The sequence below is a fragment of the Artibeus jamaicensis genome, unplaced genomic scaffold (assembly GCF_021234435.1).
Source record: "Artibeus jamaicensis isolate MK-2021 breed Jamaican fruit bat unplaced genomic scaffold, CSHL_Jam_final contig_559, whole genome shotgun sequence".
Classification (NCBI taxonomy): domain Eukaryota; kingdom Metazoa; phylum Chordata; class Mammalia; order Chiroptera; family Phyllostomidae; genus Artibeus; species Artibeus jamaicensis.
In genome coordinates this window covers 3,295,023-3,319,546 of record NW_026521887.1, presented here as the reverse complement: position 1 = coordinate 3,319,546, position 24,524 = coordinate 3,295,023, and the positions used below count along the sequence as shown (strand labels likewise).

The 24,524-nt window shown below is 36.6% G+C and overlaps 1 pseudogene; it reads right to left on the bottom strand.

The window, feature by feature from the left end:
- Positions 1 to 23,675: 23,675 nt before the first annotated feature.
- On the bottom strand, positions 23,676 to 24,131 carry LOC119040432 (ubiquitin-40S ribosomal protein S27a-like; annotated as a pseudogene).
- Positions 24,132 to 24,524: the final 393 nt, after the last annotated feature.

Sequence of the window (24,524 nt, the reverse complement as noted above, 5' to 3'; positions counted from 1 at the left end):
AGTGCTCTTCCTAGTTCTCATCATTACATCTCTACCCAGGAGTTCTTCTAAAAGCCTCTTTCCTTTACAGTTGTGAATGTGTTAAATTTACACAACTTTGCAATGGTGAGGAGGTAAGAGAATGATGCAGTATAGTCATAGTCACCAGATGGAAAGCACTTACCAATTTAGGTTACAAATGTCAACTAGAAGAGCTACTGGTATGCCATGATATATTGACTATGGTGTTAGATAGCCATCCCCCCACATCATATTTATACGGCTAACAGTAGCATGCAGTGTAGAACTCCCCTTCTAAATTATGGAAATTTCATTAATTATTTTTAGGCATGTACATCCTTTTAAAAGTCTATCACTGAACTAAATGACTTCCAAGAAAAGATTTTAAATATCAGAGATCCTAGATTGTTAATGGGAATAGCCGTATCACCACAATATATTCTCTCCTAAATAATAATTTAAGAGTTTCCTAAAATATTCTATACCAGGGATACCCAACTTTCCTCCTCCTGGTCCTTGGATGCTGCTCCTGTTACCACCTGGATTCTGCTTCCTGTCTTACCCCCCACCCCAGTCCATAGAAAAACTGTGTCCACAAAACCAGTCACTGCTGCCAAGAGGGTTGGGGACTGCTGTTCTATACAACACCATAAAGAACTGCTTTAAGGATGACAACGCAACTATAAACTGTGAGTATAGAATTCAGGTCATGTTCTACACACACAGCAATAGCAATAAAATCTACCAATTAAAAGAAAAAATATAGGACATAGATTCCAAAAATGCAAAATTGTCAAAAACAGATCAACTCTACTATGAAATATTGAACTTCTAAGTTTAATGTTAATGTGAAAATTGCTCAGAAACATTGTTTGTCTTTAATTATTATAATATTCTCATTCAATTAAAAAATTAGGTGCTGTAATTCAAACTTTTAATTAAGCGAATTAGCTTTTGACATTTTCTTGGAAAAAGATGTTCCCAATGTGGTTTTTCCCCTTTACTTGCAATTAAACATTCCCCAGCACTATTTAAACACTTTAGTAAGAGATAGACAATTTATAGCAATGTGCCAACTTTTTCAACCAGTGACGAAGCAGCTGTTAACCTCAGGCATCATGTATTTTATTAAGAGAATGAAACTTGCATGGATTCTGAATGACCTTTTTATGGTGATGGGTTCAAATACCACAACTGAATCTACCACAACTGAACCTATAGCAAGATCAGTTTTTGATTCTAGAGACAAACCCAGCTGGTACTTCTAGACAAACTCACTGTTTCATTTACTAAGGCAGAGCAGATCCTTGCCACACCTAAGGATGTCTTAACTTTGCTTTAATGTCTCAACCATAAATATTCTGCTGCCACACTCCTGTTGCTTCTGTTACTTGAACTTGTCAGAGGAAAAAGTTAACGCTGTCAAGAAACAAAGGCCTCTTTATATTTGCCTAAAGCATAGCTGAAGGAGTACTGTGAACTGAACGTTAACTACAGAAGTACCACCTTTGCCATGTGTATTGTAAGCTTCATGATATCACAGTGTTCCTAATAATTGGTAAAGATAAATAAAGCCTGTGGCGAGATCATTAGCAATATCTTCTCCCTGCCTTTGTCATTCAAGTGTTTGCTTTTATAATGGAACTAATGAATCTCATTTTTGCTGCTCATTAAATATGTCTTCATATTTTAGCAAAATAATAATAGTAACACTTTATTTCCTTTGTAGAAAGTACCCACTCTGACATTTCTCTAATTAAGAAGTTTGACTTTTAAAACCTGGTCTGTTTGTCACCTAGACATAAAAGCTTCAACAGAATTAAGATGGTTAGCGATGTTGAGGTCTTGAATTGAATATCTCTGCCTCCTTCCATAAACCCTCCATACGAGACTTAAATTTTCATCATGAAGACAGAAGTTCTTGTAGCTTATTTTTAACATTAAGACAGGAGCATAGAGAATTGATTTTTTGTGACTCATAAAATGTTTATTCCTTCAAAAAGGATGAATAAATAAAACACAAGTGATTGCATATATGTATGTGTATTTGTGCCCATTTGAAATCAAGTTATTTGATATGGAATACTGATTCTATCACTAGGGAAAAACATTTTAAAGAACCTCCTTTAAAAAGGGTTCCAATTCATTTCATAATCCTGAAAAACTCTAGAAGTACATATAGTAACTCATCTTTGAAGTCACCTGCTCAGCCAAACATTCTTAGGTGTATATCTGTGGTTTCAAATGTTTGCTTTTGTAATAGAACAATTCTAACCTTATGAGACTGTCAACTCCACAGAATAAGATCAGCTAACTAAAAGCTTTTACTTTGGTTTTTCAACAATGCAATAGAAGAAAATGAAAAGGAATAAGAGGACAAGAATAACATGGTATTCAAACAACTCAAATGAATATGGGAAAAGAAAATTATACTATAGAAGCCATTGAATAATGGCCTGTGATCTTATCAATTTTCATAAATTAAGCAGGTTGAAACTGGTCAGTGTTTACCTAGCAAAATCTGAGTGACTAAAAAGAGACTGGTGAAAAGCAAATACAGTCAGCTTGATTTTATCTGTGGACAGACTTACCAACCTGTGGGTTAGCCATGCCATCTGATCTTTCGCCCACCCACGGGCCTTTGTGTTCTTCTGAAATTCCAATCCACCTGGGGCTAGCAGAAAATCTCTTCACAGTCTCCCCTGGGCTACACTGGCTATACATACAAACTGAAAAACATCACTTACAGCCAGTCACTTTAGTGAAGAGAATGAAGAGAAATTCTCCCAATTTGGCTTCAAGGACATGATTCTCAAGTTTTGATGTATGAGACTACTTTTCATTTTAAAAAAATGTTAGTGTTTGCATATTTTGTGTCAGGCACTGTGCCAAAGACATATGTATGTATTATTTTATTTAATCTTTGCAGCAATACTATAAAGAAAAAACTATTGTAAGTTTCATTGGCACCAAAGACAGTAATTTCAAATAGCTTTGAAATCCCACGAACAATGAATGAGAGAGTTAGGATTTGAGCCCATGTTTGTTTCAGTCCAAAGCACTTTCTTTGGGAAGCTGTCTTTTCTACCTTCCACAAAGTAGGGTCAGTGGTACCAGAGGTGGTTCACAACACAGGCTGGACTATTCCAATTCTCCCGGGCTTATGAACACCGAGCAAGAAAGGAGTTGGAATTTAATCATCAGAGGGCTGAATCAAGAAAGTCGAAGAGCCCTTGCAAGGATATCAATAAATTTCTCTGGTCCTTGTCTTCCTACCACCTGGTTGCTCAGCTCTTCCTTCGATTCCAGGAGCCACTCAAGATCTTTCTACTAAACTCTCTTTCTTGTCTTATTTGGAGTTGGTCCTGATGCATGCAAGCAAAGGGTACCTCTCAGAGACTCTGTTATAACTATGCTTAATAATACGCACACTAAGTACTTAGTATCCAAGAATAAGGAAGATATTCCCTAGCCCCACAGGGAATTTGGACTCTAGATGGAAAGACACACAGGTGTGTAGCCAAAGCTCTCACAGCAGTATGAACATATATTACCTGAGCATAAACAAATGAACAATGAATTCTGCTTAAAAAACTTCAGAGAAGGTTTACAGAGAAACACTGGTGGTTAACAGAGTGCAATAATTTTGTTCTCCTTAAGACATGGAATAGCATATCTCTTGTTTGGAGCAGCAACAGAATTTGTTCACTAATTTATTTGTATTTTCACTCATTCAATATTTACATTTTAAGCAATTCTTTCATTCTCTTTCTTTAAGTATATATGAACAAGAAATTTTAAAAATAAATAAATAAAGATAAACAAATAATCCTGCTTGCTGGTCTCAAAGAAAGATACATGTCTATCAAATATTTCCAGTGTGTTTTATCTACCAGGTTGACTGAGAAGCCATTGTAGTGCAGAGAAAAGAGGCCAGATTTTACACGTCACACAGACCTGAGTTCAAGTGTGGCTTTGCCCCTAGCTCTGAGTATTTAGGCAAGCAACTTAAAATCTCTGAGCCTTGAGCTCTTTATTTGTAAAATAAAAATCATAATCCTTGACTCATACACTTTTTGAAAGATTGCATGAGAAAAGATATATCTGTAAGCTAGAGGTCTGACACAGGTCTCAGCTAAAATCAGTGTTGGCAGAACTGACTATGCTCCTTTCTGAAGGGCCAAAAGGGAAAATCTGTTTTATTTCTGAAGGGCCCAGTGTGTGGCAAATGCCCTTATGCCTTGGTTCAAGGCACCCTGCCATGAGGCAAGGATGACCAGTCAAATCTTCACATTACATTATCCTGACTCACTTCTGATTTCCTCTTTCAGTTAGAAGCACCTCTGTCATTTTATTGGACCCACCTGGATAATCCAGACTAATCTAGGATAATCTCTCTATTTCCAGATCAGTTGATTAGCAACCTTAATTCCATCTGCAAAATTAATTTTCATATGCCAGGTAATGCTATATACTCACACATTCCAGGGAGAATGACTTGAACATCTTTGAGGGGCATTTTCTGCCAACCATAATAATAAAAAGTAGAAAACATAACAAGTCAGTATATATTACAAGAAATACATGCACCATTGCAAGATCACTTATTGAAAAGTTACCATTATTTGGAAAGTCATCATATTCCATACCTGCATGTATATTCATTTATACAAGCCTCAGACACTGTACTCTAAATAAATTTTACCTTATAAAAAGATTTTTATGACATTACTTAACTGGCATTATGTCTCTATTTTGAAAGTTTCTTTTCTGTCTGTACATATTAAAGTTAGTATCATAAAACTTATCTTTTTTTTCTTTTGCTTTGCATTGCTTTTGCCTAATTCACTTCCTTGCCTTTAAGAAACCTAGCAGAACTAGAGTTATCATATTTCACCACTCCCGAAAACACACTTTGAAATCACTGAATTGTCTACTAAGTACCAGTAGCTGAAACAAAAATGTTTCTTTAAAATGAGTTTGACAGTCACCTTCATACTGATAAGCACTCAAGAAATTAATTAACAGGTTATTTTCTTAATTAACTCCCTAAGTGTAGGTTTCAGTATAAAACAGTCAGTCACATGTGGTCTTCAGAACACTTTGCTTAATGGGAAAATGATGGATGAGAGGAATGTATAAGTGGAAAAGAAGCCATTGCAACACCTGTCATTCATCTTTATCCATTTCACTCCAAAAATTGTAATGTTACCATGTATAATTATTAATAGGCCTTTACCCAAAAATAAAGCTGCTCCCCCGAAGTTATATTAGGTTCATGATGAATTTGTCCTTGAAATGAAAGTCACTGCTCCACATTCACAAAAAAGAATAAGGTACTGCACCTTGGTAGAAACTGCAATTAAGTTCCTAGTTCACAGCAATACTGCGTATGGTATGAATGCTTTTATAGAAAAACAAAAAGAAAATCCACTGAAGTACATTCATCTCAATATCTGATTCAGTATTTTTCTCAACCACTTTATTGTTGCCCTCACCTAAGAGGAGTTTTTAGATCCCCTTTTCCTCTAACCACCTCACAATGACATTGTAACACCACAGGTACACTGTATATCTGATTAAGTACTACACATACATCTGTACATATTATACATAAAAGGAGTAAGATGTTCTCACTTCCATCAAGAATGTAGAGAGAATACATGCATACATGATGCCCACTTACATTCACTTATTAATTAATTCACCCATCAAATGTTTACTAGGGGCTTAATGTACCAAAAAACTTTATGTTTATTTTAGTAAGATGGAGCAAGCACACAACTAATTATATATGCATCCCAAACTCGATGTTAAAAAAAAAACAATGTCAAGAGCAAGAAAATGTTTCTGTGGGCAATATCTCAAAATTTAAAAAACGTTTGTTGCCTGTAGCACTCCCTTGTTGTAATGTCTAAGGAAACTGTGGGTCTGTGGAGGGGGCAAGAGAGGCCAACACTAAAGTGGAATTCCTCTGAATGATCTCAGGTCCCCAGGGCTCGGGCTGTGCAAACTTATCAGCCACCTGCACAAAGTGCCATCACTGCCACTGAGGGTTTGCCTCCATCAATCCTTCCTCTAGGTTGCCTTCTCAGAGGCATAAGCACTTGGACAAAAAAAACCAGTTAACTCCTGGGATGGAAGAGATACATAATGTTCAACTGTGTAAAGCTGACCAGATTCCTCTTTTTTAAGTACTTTTTATTGATTTCACAATTACAGTTTTCCCAATTTTTCCCCTTTCATCCCCCCTCCACCCTGCCCTCCCAACCCTCCAGCATTCCTCAACCCAACCCTCCAGCATTCCCTGCCCCTTAGTTCATGTCATTGGTTATACATATAAGTTCTTTGAGTCCTCTGCTTCCCACACCATTTTTCATCTTTCCCGTCTATTTTATGCCTACTAATTATGCTTCTTCTCTGTACCTTACCCCCATTCCTCCCTTCCCCCTCCCCAACGAACTCCCTCTGTGTGATGTCCATTTCTCTGATTCTGTTCCTGTTCTGGTTGTTTACTTAGTTTTTGTTTTCATGGTTTTTCTTTTCTTTTAGGTTCATTTGTTAAGTTATGAGTTTGTTGTCATTTTATTGTTCATATTTTTATCTTTTTCTTAGATAAGTCCCTTTAACATTTCATGTAATAAAGTCTTGGTGATGATGAACTCCTTTAACTTGACCTTATCTGGGAAGCACTTTATCTGCCCTTCCATTCTAAAAGATAGCTTTGCTGGATAGAGTAATCTTGGATGTAGGTCTTCCTTTCATGACTTCAAATACTTCTTTCCAGCCCCTTCTTGCCTCTAAGTTTCCTTTTGAGAAATCAGCTGATAGCTTTATGGGAAATCCTTTGTAGAAAACTGTCTCCTTTTCTCTTGCTGCCTTTAGAATTCTCTCCTTGTCTTTAATCTTGGGTAACTTAATGATGGTGTGCCTTGGTGGGTTCCTCTTTGGGTCCAACTTCTTTGGGATTCTCTGGGCTTCCTGAAAGTCTATCTTCTTCACCAGACTGGGGAAGTTTTCCTTCATTATTTGTTCAAATAAGTTTTCAATTACTTGCTGCTCCTCTTCTCCTTCTGGCATCCCTATAATTTGGATATTGGAATGTTTCAAGTTGTCCTAGAGAGTCCTCAGCCTCTTTTCATTTTTTTGGATTCCTGTTTCTTTGTTCTGATCCAGTTGGATATTTATTTCTTTCTTTTGTTCCAAATTGTTGCTTTGAATTCTGGTTTCCTTCTTGTCACTGTTGGTTCCATGAATATTTTGCTTTATTTCACTTTTGGTATCTTTTATTCATTCTTTCATTTTTCAACCAAGCTCAATCAGTTCTGTGAGCATTTTGATTACCAGGGCTTTAAATTCTCCATCAGATAGGTTGACAATCTCCTCATTGCTTAGTTCTGAAGTTTTGCTGTGTTCTTTTATTTGGGCCGTATTTCTTTTTTTCCAAAATATTTTATTTATTTATTTCTAGAGAGAGGGAACAGGAAGGAGAAAGAATGGGAGAGAAACATCAGTGTGTGGTTGCCTCTCATGTGTCCCTCAATGGGGACCTGGTCCTCAAGGCAAGCATGTGCCCTGCCTGGGAATCGAACGATGACCCTTTGCTTCACAGGCCTGTGATCAATCCACTGAGCTACACTAGCCAGAGCTGAGCCATATTTCTTTATCTTGGCAGACCTGACAAGTTATAAGGGGCAGGACCTTAGGTATTCACCTGGGCAGGGCAATTCTCTTTGCTGCGCTGCCTGTGTGGGAGGGGCCACAGAGGGAACAATGCAGCTTGCCTGCTAGTCTGTAGCGCACTTTCCAACAGACCCTTGAGTCAAATTGGCAGTTAAGTCCCACATGGGCAACCCCAGTGTAGCCCACAGTCAGCTCTGAGTCTCAGTTTTCCCCTAAAGTCAGTCCCTCCCACGCAGCTCTGGAGAGCTCAGCAGTCAGTCCCACCCCTCTGCTACCTGGCTGCAGTTTTTCTGAGTTGGGCTGCGCAGTTTGCCTTACAGTCTGGTTGTTCTGGTTGATTTTTTCTTTAATTTCTTGGATGTCGGAGTTCCATGCAGTCTGATTTTCTGGTGCTTCTGGTTGTTTATTGATTTTAAATTTGTTGTTATCTTCCTTTTTGTTGTGCAAGGAAGGGAAGGTTTCCTACCTATGCCTCCATCTTGGCCAGAACCCAACCAGATTCCTCTTTTTTCAGTGACAAGTGTTGACAATGTAACAACACAATTTATAATCTATAATTAATTTTTAAAATATTTTTGGACTAAAGTACCTAGAAATAAATTCAACTAAAGAGGTAAAATACCTATACTAGAAAAACTATAGGCCATTGAAGAAAGAGATCAAGGAAGATACAAATAAATGGAAGCATATCCCATGTTCATAAATTGGAAGAATTAACATCATTAAAAAAGGCCATTCTACCCAAAACAGTCTATAAACTCAAAACAATTCCAATTAAAATACCAATGGCATACTTCAGAGAACCAGGACAAATATTTCAAAAATTTGTGTTGAACCAAAAAAGACCCTGAATAGTCTCAACAATCCAGCAAAAGAAAAGCAGAGCTGGAAGTATCACAACTTCTAATATCAAACTATGCTATAAAGCCACTATAATAAAAACAGCCTGGTAGTGGCTCAAGAACAGACGTATAGATCAATAGAAGAGAATAGACAGGCCTAGAATAAAGCCACACCAGTATGAGCAATTGATATTTGACAAAGGTGGCAAAAACATAAAATGAAGCAAAACAGTCTTTTCAATAAATGGTACTGGAAAAACTGGAATGGTACATGCACAAAAATAAAACTACACCACCAACATATACCATACACAAAAATAAACTCAAAATAAATAAAAGTTACATTTGTGACTTAATTGTAAGTCACAAAACCATAAAAATCCTAGGAAAAAGAACAGGTAGTAAAATCTCAGATATTCAAAATAGAAATATTTTTGCCAATATAGCTCCTAAGGCACTGGAAACAAAGCAGAAAATAAACAAATGGGACTACATCAAATTAAAAAGCTTCTATACAGCTAAAGAAACCATAAGCAAGATAAAAAAGGAACCCACTATATGAGAGAACATTTTTGCAAATGATATATCTGACAAGGGTTTAATCTCCAAAATATACAAAAAATTAATACAAATCCATACCAGTAAGACAAACAACCCAATTAAGAAATGGTCAAAAGACCTGAATAGACACTTCTCCAAAGAGGACATACAGAGGGCTGTGGACACACAAAATGCTCAACATCACTAATCATCAGAGAACTTCAAATTAAAACCTCAATGAGATATCATCTTACACCTATCAGAATGGCTACCATCAATAAATCAACAAAACAACAAGCGTTGGCAAGGATGTGGAGAAAAGGGAACACTTCTGCACTATTGATGGGAATGTATTCTGGTGCAACCACTATGGAATCCTCTATGGGGTATTCATAAATAATTAAAAATGGAATTCCCTTTTGACCCAGAGATTCCACTTCTGGGACTATACTCCAAAGATCCTAAAACATCAAAACATATATATGTACCCTTATGGTTATAGCAGTGCTATTTTGTAGAACCAAGATTTGGAAACAGATTAAATACCCATCGGTAGATGACTATGTAAAAAACCTGTGGTACATTTATACAGTGCAATAGTATACAGCAGTAAAAAATAAGAAACTCCTACCTTTTGCCACATCCTGGAAGGACCTGGAGAAAATTATGCTGACTGAATTAAGTCAGTCAGTGAAAGAAAATACCACATGATCTCACATTTATGTGGAATCTAATGAACATAATAAACTAACAAACAAAATAGTACCAGAAGGTTAGATACATAAAATAGACTGACAGCTGCCAGAAAAGATTTGGGGAGAATGAGATGAAAGATGGGGGATAGATTAACCAAAAAACATTTATGCACAATCCATGGACACACAACATTATGAGGACTGGCTTGGGGAGAGAAGAGAGTGGGGATGGGTAGACGCGGGAAGAAGGAGAGAAAGCAGGAACAACTATCAAGCATAAATAATAAAAACAAAAATAAATAAATAAATAAATAAAATACTTGAAGACTGTCATGTAGATAGCCTGACACAAGAAAAATAACATGTATTAGAAAGAGCAATTTCTGACAAGTCCCAATGGTTTTTAAAATAATACATTACAATATATGCTCCTAATAAAATTTAGAATATGGAGAGGATTAAAAAAAAAAGAGTGACTCAGAGCCTCATTCCACTAATAGAAGCAAATTTAACATTTAGTTTGAAGCCTGGGGAAGTGGAATTCATCAGGAAACAGAAAGCAGGAGGCACAGAGATTGGAAAGGTTGCAGGAGTTGGTGGAGGATGGGCTGGCGGTACAAGGAAAAGGATGTTGTTGGAGAATCAAAGGCCCAAGATGGGTAGAACACAGCAGCTGTTTCCAGTGGTCAGAGCAACTGCCAGGCCCTGAACAGCAGCTAATCATGCTTTGGTTTTCCACAGACTGGCCCTGAGGTTGTTCAGATATCTCTTCTGTTTTTATTGCAGGAAACACTCATTTATTAATACACTCAGGTTGTGTCTCTCTTCTTTGAAACTGTGACTTAATTTGACCTGATTTGTCGAATGCTTACACTTTTAAATAAATCCAAGTTTATTCAATTATTTGACTCAACATATCAAAAATAAGCTCGTTTATTTTTCCAATATCTTTCTTAAAAAATAACCCCTCTTTGGTATAGCCAAGTACTTTCGGTGTGATTATCCCCCCATCTAGAACTGTAACCAGCTAGCTAGGAAGACAACCAGGATGAGGTCTAAATAGGAAACCTAGAAATGAGATAACTTGGCTTGAGGGTCCTTGGCATAGAGCTAAGGTTTATGAAGTCTAGGGAAAGACTAGAAGAATGAGCTGACTCAATCTAGCTTAAAGTGAGGCTCAGAGCAAGATGGAACAAAGAACCGCTGGCATAGAGAGGCACTTAGAATGAGGATCCTGGCTGCCCATCATGGAATAAATAATAAATCTTGCTTCTCCCACTTACTGTTGCATGAACCTGAACAACTTACCTGACTTTTTCATGCCTCAGTTTCCTCTTTTGTAACATGTGCATAATAATAGTGCTCACCTTGTGGTGTTGTTAAGTAGTAAATATTATTTATTAATTAATTATCAGTAAAGTAATTGGAACAATATCTTGTACATAATAAATACTAAATATAAGTGTTTATTAAGTGAATTAAATTAATATATCAGATTCCCAAAGAATCTGAAAGAATAATGTCTATGGTGTGCTGCCCCCAGGAATGTGACTCATGGGAAGACCCTGGCTAATCTCTGAGTAGAAAATAGTGGTTCAGGGCATTTGTCTATGTCAGATTGGAGGAGACATTAAAAAATTAAAAGAGAGAACTGTTCACAAATTGAAAGCGGGTTTTTAAAGACCATGTGGTCGTTGTAATTCCCATCATAAACTAGCAGTTAATTAGACATTCATGTCAGGGCATTTTACTCTAGTTTCCTCAGGTGATTAGTTTCAGGGAATCCTGCCACAGTTGTCACAGTGCTTCACTAGTGCTCCTGAGACCGGATGACCTACAGATTAGTGTTCCTACCATGGTGTTAGGTTGATCACTTGCAACAACACCCGATCAGATATTGGTGTGTATTGAGCAAAACCCCTATCTTATGGGTCTATTTCTCTTGTTTATGACATTCTAAAATTTAGATAGATTTTCATTCATGCTTCCTCACTGGCATGCTACCAGAACTCTTACTGTGCCTTGAGAAAATGGTATTGGCGGAGACTTTATCTCACTAAGAATCTGTAAATATATTCAGGAACCTCCCGTTGTCTCAGCAGAGAACTGTTTTGAGTCACCCTGAGATGCAGACCCATTTTTCTCTCACTGCATCCACCTTTTTCTCTCCCATGCATTTCCTGTTTTACCACAGTTCCACATGAGATGACACGCTAGTTTTTATTCTTATTTCAAATGTATTAACTATATTTCAGGCACCTTGCTAGCCACTAGTGGAGTAATGATGAGCAAGGTAGACATGCTTCTTGCCTCCTGAATTGAACATACAGAGAGGTGTATTGCTTTTCTCCAGAGAAGCATTGCCAATAGAGTATGGATAGATAGGTAGATGGAGAGAAAGAGAGAGAGGTTGATTTAAGGAATTGGCTCACATAATTGTAGTCTGGCAAGTATAAAATCTGCAGAATCAACCAACAGGCTGGAGACCCAGGGAAAAGTTGATACTGCAGTTTGAGTTTGAAAACAGTCTGGACAAAGAATTTCCTCTTCCTTGGGGAATCCCTGTCTTTCACTTGAGGCCTCAAACTGATTGGATAAAGCTCGCCTACTTTATGAGGGATAATCTGCTTTATAAAAGTCTATGAATTTAAATGTTAACCTTGTCTAAAGTATACCCTCATAGCAGTATCTAGACTGTTGTTCGACCAAATATCTGAGTCTGTGGCCTGTGGCCTAGCCAAGTGGACACATAAAACTCACCATCAAGTAACAAGCAGGCATTATCCACTGGAGTGAAAAAGCCTACAGAAGAGACAGATGGTGCTGTCCAAACACAAAGAAGAAGCCCTGTCTCAGACTCCAGTGGTCACAGGGGACTTCTCCAAAGTTTAACATCTAATCCAGCGGCCACTTGCAGTCATAAGGAACATCATGAGGAAGTGAAGTCAGAAATCACGTGCCACAAATGAAGACCTGAAAGTTATCTGTAACAGTGGGAGCTGAGAGGCAAGTAGGTAAGGAGAGAAACAAGGATAGCTTGTAAAAGGTTCTGTTGACCACGTCAAGAAGCCAATTTTTTTCCTGAAGGCAGGAGGGAGCCATTGAAGTTCTCAAAAGAAGTGACATGAGAAGATTATATATAATGACTCTCATTGTATTATGGAAAATTCTATTGAAGTAGCAAGCAGGAAGTCCCTATTGGAATAAGTTGGGATATTTAGGATGAATTGCTATGGTGACTTATGTGTGTGTCCTCTATGGCAGGGTTCAACAAACATTTTCTATAAATATCCAGATAGCAAATATTTTAAGTTCTGTGGACCATATGTTCTTTGTCACCAAAACTCATCTTGGCAGTTGCAGCATAAAAACAGTCATAGACAATACATAACGAATGGACATGGCTGTGTTGCAAAAAAAACTTTATTCATAAAAACAGGTGGTGAGCTAGATTTGACCCTCAGGTTATAGATTACTTACATCAGATCTAGAAGAATGGAAAGCCATGGATGACTGATTCAAAAATTGCTGAAGAGAGAGAACCAGCATGAAGTGGTAACCAGTAATGGAGGGGGGCAAAGTTGGGGTAGGGGAGCAGAGAGGAGGAGGAAGTATGAAGGATGATACATTTAAGAATGTATCCAAGCGAAGATGTTAGTTAAGGTTAGAACATGAGAGCCTAGAACTGACAAAATAAGTCTGGGCTAAAGGGTTAGAGTTGGGAGTTGTTTGCATATAGACTTTCACTGAAGTAAATAAATTGTCTAGGAGGAAAGTGTAGCTAGAGAATGGAAGAAACCTCAGAAAAGGATAACTCCCAGCATTCAAGAGATATACAATGGAAGACAAATTTTTAAAGGTGACAGGAAGAGAGTGCTCAGAGAGGGAAGAAGTAAAACACAATCTTTGTACCCAAGAGAGAGAATAGAAGGTGCTTAGTGGGAGAGAGAGAGAGAGTGCACCAATCAGCACTGTTAAATGATTCTGTAAATATAAGCAAGCTTAGACCTAAAAACATGAGTGGATTTAGTAAGAAGGAGGTGCTCCATGAGCATGGCCTGACGGGTTTCCCAGTGGAACAGGGAAGAAGGAATCTACCACCAATCCCTTTGCAGACGCCTTCTCTACAATGTCTTCAGGAGCACAACCAATGCTCAGTTTGCTATTAATCATCACATTACTGTAGTCTTGTTCTTTTGCTTCCAGTCCATGCAAATTCTTAATTGTAGTACATATCTGAGGAGATTGTGGAAAAATGTTAATCACATACAATTTTTCTCCAAGCATTATTTTTAGAATCTCCTATTAAGGTACTATTCATATAATACTAAGTTGAAAAATGAAGACTGGAAGGAAAAAATAGTCTTACTGGGTATTTTAGTTATTGTAATACTTGATTGTATGTATTAACTATATATGGTACATGACAGGCTTTGGAGAACAGAAGTTTAATTTTAAAACATATTATCATTACAATTATTAAAATAAATTGTTTTATCTTTAGTGATTACACATTTTAGATACAGAATTTATGTGTGTGAGCATATGTGTGCACACTATGCTTTGTTAGCATTAAACACAAAGAAAAGTTCTGCTTTAATTAATAGGTGTAGGATAAAAATTTGATGAGGAAATTTTATTTAAAAATATCTTTCATTAAGGGAAACTGGTTACAATTTTTTTCAGCTGCTATTTTCAGCTCCCCTTGCCTGCTCCGAAGTATCTGCTATAAACAATTTCTTTCCCTTCACACTTTTCTTGAAGCTTGTGGGGGCAGAGATAGAAACAAATCTATTGCAAGAGAGCAAAGATGAGCAAATCTCTTTCTTTCATGACTCTGATCTGAAGCAGTGTTCGTTCCACACTGGCTCTAAGACAAGAGGAGGCCATGGTGCAAGCACTACCAGCAATACTCACTTTAATTGGCTCTTCACTCAGCGCAAGAAGAAAAGGAAAAAAAACATGAGAGTAATTTTAACTATTATCAATGTTATATTTTTTATAAATTCAACACAACTAGAGAGGTTTCCAAATTTTAAAGTAATCTTGAAATCATTCACTTTATTTTTCTCATCAGTTACTTTTAGAGAGAAATACATATTTTCTATTACTTTAAAAGCAACTCATGATTATCATATTAAATGGCAGATCAAAAATTCATATTTATTAAGTGAAAACAGTCCAAAAATATCTTCCTATTGATGAAATAATATTTAGAATTTGACACAGCTGAGTAAACTTTAGAACTATATGTCTAATTTTTCTATGAAATAAAATGAAATTCAACAGCATATTGCACCTAATGACTTTTAAGAATAGATCATTTTTACAACTTTAGCTTGGCTATTAATTTACTTTAAAATAAATTACAATAATAGAGTTTTTTTCAAAATTATATGTAAGTTAGAAACTTTTTTCATTGGTCTCAAAATTAGAGTTTACAACCATTTTCATAATAAAAATTTGATGAGAAATAAAACGAGCAGCTTGATATTTATTATATAGAAATCAATTTATTTCTTTATTAAAATTCCTTCACAAAAGGCATTAAGTAATTATCATGTTACATTGTAATTTATGCACATAAAATATCTCAGCAATGAAGGTTAATTGAAGCTCCCTCCTCATCACTGTAAATGTCTCTAAGCTGCTTTGTCTCAGCAAATTAAAACAAAGATATTCTTTAATAAATGCTCAGAGAAAATTGATAACAGAGGAATACTAACCTCACAAATGATGTTCCCTGATATATTTAAAGTTTCATTTTAAATATTCCTAGTTTGTATTCCTTACTCACTCTATATTAAGCATAATACCTACAGAGAGAGCATATAAATTTATAAACCATATTTATTTTCTTAATATAAAAATCCAAGAGAGAGATTTTATTATATATTATTTCTTTCTCTTTTTTCTTTTTTTATGACTTTATTCAAAACTTGTGGAAGTAATCAGCAGTTTAAGTTTTCTAATATATTATATGTTTTATCATGTTTTCCTAACCTTTGGCTATTTAACAGTCAAAACTTCCGCTTATATGTTAGTTATTTTCTGGTATTTTATTAACTTCTTAAAATTAACCAAGTAAAAATGAGTAGCAATTTGTCTTTTATTTGGAAAAAATAGATATTAGTTGCATGAGCATTGCATGTGAATGTGTCATAAGGGGGTGTATACACTGTCAGGAGCAAGGTAGTATTATGTGTCTCTTCTGAGCAAGGAGCGTTGAGTGAACATTATGTCTCTGGAAATGTTTAATAATATATCTCTCTTTTGCTTATTAGAAAGACCAGTGGAGATGGTACCAGGAAGAGAAAGCAATTATGAAAAGAAAATCACAAAGAAATAATTATGTTTTTACCTATAACATAAGATTAATTTAAAACTGAACATCAGTGAAAATAGTAAAATAGAAAAAACATCTTTAAAGCTTCCAACCCAAACTTCAAAAGACTGACAGAAAGAACTGATACAATTGAATAGCTGGTGGGGAGGGGACAGGGAACTTTGTCTAGATTGTCACATAAATGGTTAAAATAATAGGTTCTTACAGATATTTATAGTTTAAAATTATTAATAAAGTTTATTCCCTCCCCCCATTTCTTTAATCTAAAATCCAGTCTTATTTCAAGTTCTGGTGAAACAAGAAATGCTTGAATTTAACAAGGGAATAAAAAGAAATAAGTTTTCATTTTAAAAAAAGAAAACCAGCAGTCAGTAGGACACTGCAGTTCACACAGAGACATTTCACTTATGATTTACATTTATTAAATTTGAAGAGCATATATTTTCAAGCACCTTTGTTGTCAAGGTTTATTTATGAAGATGTGGTTTGCTCCTCAATGAAACTTCAAGCACCTTTTTTTAACTTAATCCACTAGGGCCAGGAAGTAGAATCATGATTGGAAGGTTCTGTCAAAGCTAGTTTGAGTGATGGCTGCACTTTTCATCAGCATAATCCACAATCTCCCCTTCCATTGGCTGCCATAATTCATTGTCACAGCCACACACACACACTCCTGGGTTAAGGGAAGGAGGTGATCTCACAAAGAAAAAATGATTCAACATCTATACTGGAGCCATTCACAAGCTCCTGCAGCTGATACATAGGCTGATGTTCACAAATTATCTAGTCGTGGCCTTTCTAGGAATCGCCTGTATACTGTAATTCACTGTCAAATTTACAGTTTGTCAGGAAAGCCATACCCTTACCGTGCTGTGTCAATCATGGCCTGAAACCTTTTACTTTAAACCTTCTAACTGCTTCTCACACCACTCAAGGAAGTCTGACATCTCATAAATTCAAAAATGAATTTGTGTCATAGAGAAAAAAAAAGACTGAAAGAATTCTTGATTCAACAAAGATAAGCTCTGTCTATTGCCATACAAAACCCATTTGCTTATTTAGAAGACTGATGTCAATAAAAATCTTTTTGATCAAAGGTCTTTTTCCTTTCTCACTATATTTACATTATTTTATCTTTTACCTTTCAACAGTGAAAGGGGAGATATAAGGAATTGCATGGGTTACAAGTTACAATCCTATTAGATGTGATGAGTTGCAATTACTGATAATGAAAGAAGTGGTATGTGTGTACGTGTGTGTGGTGTACAAGATTGAGGACAGATTCATGTTGATAAATGCTTATCTCAGGAGAATTGAAAAGGGTAAAGTGTTTTGTGTCCCTCCAAAAGCAACATTACTGACATGAGAATCACTGGTGTTATACCCTCTGGGTTTTTAACAAGATGTGTTGCCATGTTGTATTTTGCTAAGTGTCACATCAATGTCTGGTTAGCAGAAAGACAGGATGGACAAGTGAAAACACAGGACAGGACAAAAGCTGAGCACACATCAGCACCATAATTGAAATCAGCAGAGTGAGCCAAGAACCAAAGAGTGGATGGCTGCTGGTGGACCCAATGAACAGAGACCTCACATGTCCATGGCAGTCAAGGCTAAGGAGCAGCAGCTAGAGAGATGGAGGGCACAGCATGGTGAATGAAGTACAGAGGAGGAGCCCTCAGAAAGTCCTCAGAAACCATGACCCTAACCATAACCCCCCTAACCCTAACCCTAACCTCCCACACCTGTGTCAAAGCAGCTCCAGGGGGTGACCTCACTCTGAGGAGGGAAACTCAAAGCTGCCAGGCAGCTGGACTTAGTAAGGAACTTAAAGAGAGAACGTGCATATCAAAGACAAGTTTTTTTTTTTCAGCACAGGACTCCTCCATGGCAATCCACATGCAAGTGAGCTTCCTAAAAGAAGCTGAAAGCTGAGTAACCTCACAAGGATTTGCAGCTATTATTCCCCAGAGTCTGGGCAGCCTAAGCCCTCTTATTCAGTCCTCTGAGCGTGTCCAGTCACAATAGCACTTTGGTGGTGCATGAGGCTGCAGGGCTGGTGGATTAGTGGGCGTCTCGCTGGAACTCCCCAGTGGAAGGAAGTGGCAGAAACCTCCATTGCCTGCCTTTCTCCCAAAGTCACTGATTTAAGGAGGAAGAACCTCTAATACTCCTGATCTTGGCTTGAGCACTTTGATTTCAGGAACTATCCACTGCCAATAAAAAAGACACTATAAGCCTTAAAAAGACAGAAATATATAATTAAGAAGCAGTATCAAGGGCTGTCACCTCTCTGATTCACTGGTGAAAGAATGCTTTGTATGGGGCCCTTCAACCAGTATTCTTTTCTTTATTTTTACTTTACAACCCTGTGAAAAGCATTCCACGTGAAATAAGGAATTCTAAATCATCATATGGCATCAATTTTAAGTTTTCTCCATGGGTTTTTGTGATCTATTTATAAATATATTCAAAAAGTAGTTTTACCATAAAGCAAATGGTTTAACACATGCTCTCTCTATAAATATGTTAATACAATAAGTATGGTTAACTGTTTTAAAAGAGCAAAACTTAGTAATTGTGGTTAGAAAACCTGAATGCAATTTGAAAGCTACCTGTGGATATATCTTGCTAATTTCTTTCAAAAGAGTTGTCATTCTAAATAATATTTGTGAAGGAGAATGTATCATTATAATTAAACATAGTTAAATATTAGGTAATGGAGGATAAGCAATATGCAGATGAGGACAGTAAGTAGTTAAAACCACATACTCTAGAGCCAAACAGGCTGTGTCTCATCCAGGGGCACCAATTACTGACTGCAACCTTTGACAAATCATTCAATCTCAGTACTCCTCAGATTCCTCATCTATGAAATCATAAGAGCAAAAGACATAAGTTTGTTTTAAGGATTCAATAATATTATATATTTCAACACTTTTGTAGATCAGCATTAAGTAAATCAGAAGTGGATTCTTATAGGGAACCCAGGAGATCAAAACCATTTCATAATGATATTAAGATATTATTTCCCTTTTCTCTTGTGTTGACATTTGTACTAAGGACCCAAAACATTTTTGTTACAACTGCTGTCACCTTAGCTTGAATCAAAACAGTGGGACACAACTGTACTGATAGATACGAAATTCTTCACCATCATGCACTTTTAACAAAAGAAAATTACCAGTTTCACTTATGTGATTGGTGGAGCAATACAAACTATTAACTTTATAATGTCGACCTTTGCACTTATGTGATTGGTGGAGCAATACAAATCATTAACTTTATAATGTCGACCTTTGATCACATGCTTTTTAACAATATTCTTTGCAGCAAAATGAGAACAGCTTCCGTTGCATGCTCAAGTACATCAGTTGTCTCAAGGCAGAGCGCTCAAGCAGTTTTTTTCTTCATGGAAGACAACTTTTATTCTAAAAATTTGTTTTAAAAATCTATTCAAAATTCAAGACAAACAATCATATTTCAATGTAACTTCTCAGGAAGTTCATTTATACAGTTTCAAAATCCACATTGTAATTAACCTTTAAGTAATGACCATGTGTTGAGTTTTGGTGTGATAACAAGCTAGACTAACCAAAATATCCTGTTCCCATCACACACCCATGTGAGGAAGGATTTTCTTCATATACTTCAGCCAGGACATGTTGCAACCAATGAATGAAAAGTAGGTATGAGAATTCAGCAGTCTTTTTAAAAAAAACCCCACCTAAGGATATGTTAATTGATTTTAGAGGGAAAAAAGAGAGAAAAAAGAAACATTGATGTGAGAGAGAGAAACATTGATTGATTGCCTCATGTTCACACTCCCACCAGATCAAAATTGCAACCTAGGGATGTGCCTGGACCTGGAAGAGAATCTGCAACTGTTTGGTGCAAAAGACAACATTCCAACCAGCTAAGCCACTGGCCAAAACCAGCACTCTTTTATTAATCTTGAGATTAAAGAAATTTACTGAAGTGTAAAATGTCATTCTCGTTAATATTTTTACTTTAGGAAATAGTTGCTTTTCCTTTAAATTGTATCATTATGCCCTAAAAACCCAATATTACTTGAATTGTGGGACAAGTGAAACAATGATAATGTGAATATGGGAATGTTGAAAGAATTACTATGTACTAATGCCAAACTGCCAACAGAAAACAAGTTTTTCACTGATTATGAATTTTTGTTACTGCTGCTAACAAAGATCATCAACCCCTTAGTTTTACTTACTAAGTAATTTTCTTCAAATGCTTTCTGATCTCTAAACACAGCCAAGTCCCTCAAAAATGGATTGAAATGACATGATTTTCTAGTTACCAAATCTCAGTGTAAGAAGGTTTGAGACACTAAAGGGAAATGTCCTCACAATCCTAATACCAAGTGCTTCACCTTGGAGCCTTGGACTTTCATTTTAGATCACTCTTTTTCACTCCAGGTAAAATGTTTTAAACCCATTCTCCCTGTTGTACACCGAATTGTGTCCGTCTCAAAATTCATGTGTTGAAGTCCTAACTACTAGTGGTCAGAATATGTCTGTATTTGGAGATAGAGCCTTTAAAGAGGTAATTAATGTAAAATGAGGTGATATGCATGGCCCTAATCCAATATGACTGGTATCCTTCCAAGAAGAGATTAAAACACAGACAAACACCAACATGTGAAAACACAGGGAGATGGCCATCTATAAGGCAAGAAGAGAAGCCTTAGAAGAAACCAACTGTCTGGCATCTTGATCTCAGACATCTAGCCTCCAGAATAATGAGAAAATGAACTCTGTTGTTTCAGTCACATAATCTGTGCTATTTTCTATTATAGTCCTCCTAACAAACTAACAGACCCTTCTCTTCATACCTGACCAACTTCACCCCATCCAGTACCATGTCTTAAGTAGCTTTATAATGTAGTATTTTTTTATCATTTTTATTGTCATTCAAATACAGTTGTCTACAATTTCCTGACACAACTTTCTCTTGCCCCACCCACCTCCATCTCCCATCCTCAATCCTACCCCCTTTTGGCTTTGTCCATGGGTCTTTTACACATGTTCTTTGACCACCCTTTCCTTTTTTCTCTGTTATCACCCTCCCCACTCCCTTCTGGTTACTGTCAGTTGTTCTTTATTTCATGTCTCTGGTTATATTTTGCTTGCTCATTATTTTGTTGATTAGATTCCACTTATAGGTGAGATCATATGGTACTTGTCTTTTACTGCCTGGCTTATTTCACTTAGCATAATGCTCTCCAGTTTTATTCATGCTGTCATGGAGAGTAGGCACTCCTTTTTTTCTTTGTACTGCATACTATTCCATTGCATAAATGTACTACAGTTTTTTGATCCACTTATTTACTGATGGGCACCCAGGCTGCTTCCAGCACTTGGCTGTTATAAACTGTGCTGCTGTGAACACTGGGTGCATAGCTTCTTCTGAATTGGTGTTTCAGGATTCTTATGGTATAATCCCAGCAGTGGAATTTCTGGGTCAAAAGATAGTTCCATTTTTAGTTTTTTGGAGAAAATTCCATACTGTTTTCCACAGTGGCAGCACCAGTCTGCATTCCCACCAGCAATGTACTAGGGTTCCCTTTTCTCCACAACCTCATCAGCACTTATTGTTTGTTGATTTGATTAAGGTGGCCATTCTTACCAGTATGAACTGACCAAGGAGGTAGAAAACCTGTACTCAGAAAACTACACAACACTGAAGGAAGAAATTAATGAAGACACAAGTAAATGGAAACATGTACCATGCTCATGGATTAGAAGAATTAGCATCAGCAAAATGTTCATACTATACAGAGCAATTTATAAATTCAATGCAATCCCTAATAAAATACCAATGACATATTTCACAGATATAGAACATGCATTTCAGAAATATATATGGAACCATAAATGGCCCTGAATAGCTGCAGCAATTTTGAGAAAGAATAACAAAGTAGGAGGGATCGTCATACCTGACATAAAACTGTATTACAAGTCCATGGTAATCAAAACAGTCTGGTACTGGCATAAGAACAGACACATAAATCAATGGAACAGAAAAGAGAGTCCGGAAATAAATCTAAGAGTCTATGGTCAATTAATATTTGACAAAGGGGCAGAAGCATAAAATGGAGTAAAAATAGCCTCTTCAACAAATGGTGCTGGGGCATCTGGACAGCTACATGCAATAAAATGAAACCCAACCACCAGTTTACACCATACACAAAAATAAACTCAAGATGGATAATAAAAGACTTAAATATAAGTTGTGATACCATAAAAGTCCCAGAGGACAATATAGGCAGGAAAATGTCAGATATTCTATGCAGCAATATGTTCACCAATATGTGCCCTAGAGCAAGGGATGTAAAGGAAAGGATAAACAAATGGGACTTCATCAAAATGAAAAGTTTCTGCATGGCTAAAGAAATTACTAGGAAAAATGAAAAGGGAACCAACTGCATGGGAAAATATATTTGCCAATGATTTCACAGATAAGGGTTTGATCTCCAAAATATATAAAAAATTCACACAACTCTACTCTAAGAAGATAAACAACCCAATTTAAAAATGAGCAGAGGACCTGAATAGTGTGATATTTTTTATAATTAGAGATTTAACTTACTCATGGCTTAGACATTTGTTTCCCTGATTTTGGAATGCAATTTAATTATGCAAAAATAATATATATATATATATAAAAACCTCAAATAACCTGTCATTTATTTTATATGTTAGGTGCAATGCTTTCTGTTCAACTTAACCTAACTTTTCCAAAGGATTACAATTGGCTTAAAACCAAAGCTGTATATATAATCTTCCCAATGGAAGTGTAGAACATGAGAAGTCATGGAGTAGGAGGATATGGAAGATGGAAGAAGACTTTAAAAGTAGCAACAAGAGTTATAAAACTTAGGCAGAAAAGAAGGGCCCTGGGTATTGGAAGCTGAAATCAATATAGGCTTCAAAAAATATATCAGCTATTATATAACACAAAAATATCTAACTTTATGGGGATTATAAATTAATAGTGCTGAGAAAATGAGACTTAAATTTTCAGTTCCCAAATTATTAACACTAAATGAATAAATGTCAACTCAATGTGGTTTAGTACTTTCTTGGAATTAATAAAATGAAGAATCATAAACATTTCTTAAACCTACCACTCCCTGTCACTCATAGGTTTCAGTGAGAAGAACCACATTGAAAAAGATCTTGTACCACAATGACACATCAAAAGAAAGCACATTTTCCTTTATTATTGCAAATCAAAATGCATGTTTGTCCAACAGGGCAAGATTTTTCTTAATTTTTGTTCTCATGTGATGCTTTCCAAATGATTTCTCACATTCATGATTTTAAAAAAACTAGTTTGATACTGATGTTGACCTCTAAACCTGCTCTTTTGCTCCTTCCCTCTCAGTTCACATCAGCACCATCCCTGAAAATACCTTGGAATCGTTTTTGACTTCACAGGTTGTCTCACACCTTGTATCCTATCCAAAATGAAATTTCTGTTGGCTTCACCTTTATTTTTATTTTTTATTTTCTTACTTCATTTCTTTTATTAACCCATATGCAATTACTTGTCTTCTGGTTTGTTGAAACAATAGGTCAAACAACACCCGCCACAATAATGTCTGTCAGAGTGGCTGGTCATAAAAGCTCCAGCACCACATTCATCTGAAGGGCACCGGAGGCTGAAGGTGACTGAATTTGCCATTCTCATCCACTTTGTAGCATTTCAGGACTGCCAGCCTAACCTTCTTTCTTTTACACTTATTCTTCCTGGGACTGATGCAAGACTTCTTCCTTTCCTTAGCACCATCGTGAAGTCTCAACACAAGATGAAAAGTGGACTCCTTTGGAATGTTGTAGTCGAACAAAGTATGTTCATCTTCCAGTTGATCAGTCTTTGCTGATCAGGAGGAATTCCTTCCTTATCCTGGATCTTGGCCTTTACACTTTCTATTGTATCCAAGAGTTCAACCTCAAGAATGATTGTCCTCCCTGTAAGGGTTTTCATGAAAATCTGCATCTTGGCGGAGATTCCACCACAGATGGTGGATCAGAAAGGGAGAGCCTGCACCTTCAAAATGTATCCAAATGTGACCACATCTCTTTAGCTTCATTGCTGCAATACTTGGGTACCATAATGTCTGATTGGAATTATTGCAGCAGCCCCCCAACAGCATGTCTTTGTGTCCACCATTGTCTCCTCACAACCTGTTCTCCATGCATCGGTGGAGGGATGCCAATAAAACGTATCACTGGACTCCTCTGTTTAAAACTATCCAGTGATCTCCCATTTCATTCAGAGTAAACTCCAAATTCTCTTTCATAACCAACAAGCCCCAGCCCAGTACAGCCTCCTGTTGCTTCTCTACTGCATCTCTTTAGTTCTTCCCCTACTCATGCCAGTGCACTTGAT